This window comes from Echinops telfairi, unplaced genomic scaffold (genome assembly GCF_000313985.2).
Source record: "Echinops telfairi isolate 266 unplaced genomic scaffold, ASM31398v2 ScPeMD7_7424;HRSCAF=8462, whole genome shotgun sequence".
NCBI lineage: Eukaryota > Metazoa > Chordata > Mammalia > Afrosoricida > Tenrecidae > Echinops > Echinops telfairi.
In genome coordinates, this window is record NW_022111324.1 from 36,786,187 (window position 1) to 36,791,810 (window position 5,624).

General features: G+C 39.5%; 1 protein-coding gene across 1 annotated transcript in view; it reads left to right on the plus strand.

Annotated features, from left to right (window-relative positions):
* Positions 1-5,624, plus strand: part of CDC73 (cell division cycle 73) — a 144,337-nt gene that overhangs the window by 16,472 nt on the left and 122,241 nt on the right. The gene's annotated exons all lie outside the window — the stretch shown is intronic.

Sequence of the window (5,624 nt, forward strand, 5' to 3'; positions counted from 1 at the left end):
AAAAAAAAAAAAAAAAAGAAATCTAGGATAGGTAAATCTCTACAGTTAACTAGATTACTAATAACAAAGGATACAAGAAGAAAAAATGTTCTACAATTGATTGTAGGGATTATTGCACACCTCTTTTAAATATATTTATGCCAATGAAAAAAAAAAAAGATACAACTTTGAAAATTATGGGGCAGTTGTACTCGTGTCCTGTAGGATTACTATGAGTTGAATCATCTTGACTCAGGACAGTGGTTTTTCATTCCATGTTTACGTTTAATCTCTCCTATTCATTATTATGCATTGTGCCCAAAATTCAAAAGAAGATGATGTGTTGATATTTTAATGATAGGATTTCTTTTTATAGTTGTATAATATAAAACTATATATATCTACTCTGTGTATACATCACAATTTGCTCATTCTTTTACCCGCTGTATACATTTTGATTCTTTCCATCTATTGGTTTCTGTACAAAGTGCTTTAATGAATGTTAGTATACAGGTTTTTGGTGACATTCCTGCCATCATTTCTTCAGATTATTATGTGTCATTGATTGGGTTCTAAGCCATAGAGACTGCACAACATAACTAAACACTACCTGGTTCTTTTCCAACCTCACAATTAATCCTAGGCGTGAGCCTATTGTTGCAACTAATGTGTAAATCCATCTCGTTGAAGGCCTTTCTCTTTTTCCATGCTTGTCTACTTTACCAGGCATTAAGTGCTTTTCCAGGGACTGGTCTCTCCTGATAACGTGTCCAAAGCATGTAAGACAAAGTCTCACCATTCTTGCCTCAAAGGAGCACTTTAACTGTACTTTTTGAAGACAAGTTCGTTTCTTTTGGCAATCTGTGGTGCTTTCAGTATTCTTCACTAGCATCATAATTCAAATGTATTGATTCTTCTTCAGTCTTCCTGATTCACTGTCCAACTTTCATATGCATATGAGGCAATTGAAAATGCCACGGCTTGGGCCAGGCACACCTTAGTCCTCAAACCTCCATGCTTTTGAACACTCTAACAAGATCTTGCATAGCAGATTTACTCAATGTAATGTTAGTTTTCTCTCTTGAATACTGCTTCCATGAGACTTGACTGAGGATCCAAGCAAGATGAATCGTTGACAACTTCGATCTTTTCACCATTTATCATGATGTTATCTATTAGTCCAGTTGTGAGGATTTGGGTTTTCTTTATGTTGAGCTGCAATCTTTACTGAAGGTTAGAATCCTTGATCTTCATCAGCAGTGCTGATTTTAAGCCATGCAGTATTCCCTTATACTGTTTGCTTAACTGCCTCTTTATCTATGTGCAAGGTCCTCATGGCCATAACGAAGTGTTCTAGAATTCCTATTCCTATTCTTCTCATAGTTTGTTATGATTCACATAGTCAAATGCATTTGCATAGTCAATGAAACACAAATAAACATTTTTGTGGTATTATTTGCTTTGAGCCAAGATCCCTCTGACATTAGCGATGATATATCCCATGCTTCATAACCTCCTATGAATCGGGCCTGAACTTCTGGCAGCTCCTTGTCAATGTACTGTTAAAACTATTGTTGGATGAACTTCAGTCAAATTTTGCTTGCATGTGATATTAATGATATTGCTCTATAATTGGAGGATGCTATGGTGTTTCCTTTCTTTGTTTTTTTGTTTGTTTGTTTCCTTTCTTTGTAATGGGTCCAAATATGAATCTCTTCCATTCACTTCGCCAAGTAGCTGTTTTCCAATCATCCTGGCACAGAAGAGTGTTTCCATTGCTTGATCAGACTGTTGAAACATTTCAAATGGTATTCCATCAATTCCTGGAGCCTTGTTTTTGCTAAAGCTTTTTCAGTGCAGCTTGAACTTCTTGCTCATATGCTACTTCCTGAAATGGTTGAATATTGACTAGTTCTTTTAGGTATAAATACTTCCTGTATTTTTTCCATGCTCTTGATGCTTCCGGCATCTTTCAATATTTTGCCCATTGTATATTTCAGTCTTGCAACTGGAGGCTTGAATTTTTTCTTGAGTTTCAGTTTCAGACATGTTGACTGTGCTTTTCCTTTTTGGTTTCCTAACTCTAGGTCTTTGCATATTTCATTATAATACTTTATGTTTTAACTCAAACTGCCTTTTACAATGGTCTGTTCAGCTCTTTGACTTCTTCCTTTCTTCCATGTTCCTTAGCTACTGTACAATTAAGAGCAACTTTCATAGTCTCATCGACATCCACTTTGATCTTTCTTTCCTGTCTTTTTAATAAATCATTTTATTGGGGCTCTTAAAGCTCTTATATCAGTCCATACATCAGTTGTATCAAGCACATTTGTACATAGGTTTCGATCATCATTTCCAAAACATTTTCTTTCTATTTGAGTCCTTGGTATCAACTCTCTCCCTCCCTACCCACCCCGTGAACTCTTGATAATTTATAAATTATTTTTATTTTCATATTTTACACTGTCCGCTGTCTCCCTTCATCCATGTTTCTGTTATTCGTCACGGGTATTGGGGTGGGGTGTTGTATTTCTCTCCCCTTCTTCCTCTCTCTCCCTCCCTCTCTTTCACTGCCCCCCATCCTCCTCTCATTTCCCTCTTAGTTTGGTCCCTTGTGGTCTGGGCAGACCCGTCCGGATTTTTCTGGGGAGGGGATTGATACAGCTGGGATTGAGGCCAGACCCATAGACCTTTCTGTTCTCTGCTTCATGCTGGTATGTTGCCTTCAAGGCTTGGCTCACCAGGTTGAGGTCTGGTCCCTCTCTCCCTTTCTTGTGGATACAAAAACAATACTCTCCCTGTGGGTGCTTTAGTGCCCTGTTCCCCCACTACCCATGTCCTCTTTTTTTTTCTTTTCCCCTCCTTTTCAGTTGACTGCCATATGTGTTCCTGATTTGGATCTGACCCCTGCCGGAGTGCCTGGATCTTGCCCCTAGAATACATTCAGCGGCTTTTCCCCTATGCTCCTTGTGCTTTTTAAGCTTACCTCAGTGGACTCTTGTTGTACTTGTCCTTTTGTGCTTGGCTTAATTCGCTTAGCATAATTTCCTTCAACTCTTCCCATGAGATGATGTGTTCATCATGTGTTCATCATTGGTCTTTTGGGATGCATAGTACGCAATTGTATGTATGCGCCAGAGTTTTTTAATCCATTCGTCCCTTGATGGAAATTTAGGTTGTTTCCAACTCTTTGCGATTGTGAACTGCACTGTGATGAATGAACCATGGAGCACAGATGTCTGGCCATGGTCTGTTTCTTACCTCTTCTGGGTATATGCCAAATTAGAAGATTGCTGGGTCATATGGTAGCTTGATTTCCATTTGTTTTCAGTATCACCAAATCAGTTTCCATAATGGCTGCACATACCTACAGACCCATCAGCAGTGGATGACAATGCCTATCTCACCACATCCCCTTGAACACTTGTTGCTTTCAGATTTTTTGGATTGGGCTTTCTTTGAGGGTGTTAGGTGGTATCTCATAGTTTTTTTAATTTGCATTTCCCTTATGGCTAATGATTGGGAACATTTTCTCATTTGTTTATTGGCCATTCTGATTTCTGCCCTTGTGAAACTTCTGTTCAGGTTTTTTGCCTCCCTCCTCGATAGGCTATTTTTTTCCCTTATTGTAGGCTAGCAGAGTATTTTAGATTCTAGTACTTAGGCCTTTGTCTGATGTGTCATTGGTAGATGCTTTCTCGGTCTGTGGCTCCCATATTACCACATACACTCATGTATAAGCCGAGTTTTTTCAGCACATTTAAAAAAATCGTTTTATTAGGGGCTTTTACAACTCTTGTTACAAACCATACATCATTTGTATCTGACATTTGTACATATATTCTATCATTCTTTTCTAGACATTTAATTTCCATTGAGCCCTTGGGATCAGCTCCTCTTTTTTTATTTACCCCACCCCCCCACCCCCAATCCTCTTGGCCCCCTGATACATTGTAGATTGTTAATTTTTTTCAAATTTCACTCAGACTGCTGTCTCCCTTCCTTTCTGGTTTATGTTGTTTTCCCCCTGGCTGGGGGTGTGTGGTTATGTGCCATTCATTGCGATAGGTGCCCCCATCCCTCCTCACAACTGCCCTCCTTCCCCCTATCCTTTTGGTTTCTCTATTCCAATTCCTGTTCCTGGGTTCCATGTGTTGTTAGTTTTCTCTCTTACCTATACCTATGTACATGCTCCCGTCTAGTCTAGATTGGGAGGCGGCACTGAGGTCATGATAGCAGAGGATGAGGAGAACTCCAGGGAACAGAGGTATATTGTGTTACCCACTAGTGCATCCTCATTGACTCACCCCCTCCCTGCACCCCTCTGTGGGGGGGATGTTCCATTGTTCATAGATGGGCTTTGGGTCTCCACTCCAACATCCCTCCATACTCACCAATGCATTTTTGTTTGTTTACTGCTTGTTGTCAATCTTCTGATGCCTGTTGCCTAGTCTTGATGACACCTCACGATTGCACCGGCTGGTGTGCTTCTTCCATGTGGGCTTCTTGCTTCACTGTTGGATGACCGCTTGTTTAACTTCAAGCTTTAAAGACCCTAGAAGCTATATCTTTTAATAGCCGGGCACCATCCTCTGTCTTTACCACATCTGCTTATGCATCCACGATTGTGGGGTAGGGGGCGGGGGGTGGGTGGCGAGGTGAGCATCACAGAATGCCAGTTTGTTAGAACAAAGTGTTCTTGTATTGAGGGAGGAAGGTATGAGCTGAGGCCCAAGGCCCATCTGCAGTGTCAGTGTATTGCCTTATAAATATATGTACATAGGCCAATACCACTATTGTTATGGATTAATGTATTTGCATAAGTGCACACCTCTGTTAATCGCCCTATCTATGCCTTTGTTTCCTAGAGCTTGCCTCTGTTTCCTTTTGCCTCCGGCCCTGCCATCACTTTGTCCCTTCTTCCACCTCTTAGTGCTTCCTCTCCATTAGCTTGGCGTTGCTCTAATACTCATAGGGTCTCTAACCTCTCCTAGATTCAGCACATTTTTAATGCAGTTTTTGTGCAAGTGAGGTAAGGGTCTTACTTCATTTTTCTGCACGTAGATATCCATTTTTTTCTAGCACCACTTGTTGAAGAGGGTATCTGTTTCCCATTTGATATTTTTGGAGCCCTCATAAAAAATCAGTTGTCTCTATGCTGATGATTTCATCTCAAGGTTGTCATTTCTTTTCAGTGGTCTGAATATCTGTCACTCTACCAGTACCACTCTTGTTATGACCGCTGTGACTGGGTAGTAGGTGCTAAAGTCAGGTAAAGCAAGCCCTCTGACATCGTCCTTCTTAAGGAGTCATAGAATCAAATTTTAATCCCCTTTCCAGCCTGGATTTTGTGTATTTTATATAATTTCCAAAAAATGGACTATTGCTCTACTGGGGAAGATAGGAAAAGTCACAAGTGAAGAATTTTTTGTAGATATCATGAGAAATTACAAATTTGCTTTTAGATTAATTTCTATAAATCTACAAAATACCTGATTATAAAATATCAATTATATAAACTTTGCAGATAAGAACAAAATATTATTGTCATTTAAAGAGTTACCAGAAATCGATATATATGCTTGAGGGATTCTTAATGTGAAAAATAAGAAAAGAAATTACTTTTAGGTCTTTTTTTTTTTTTT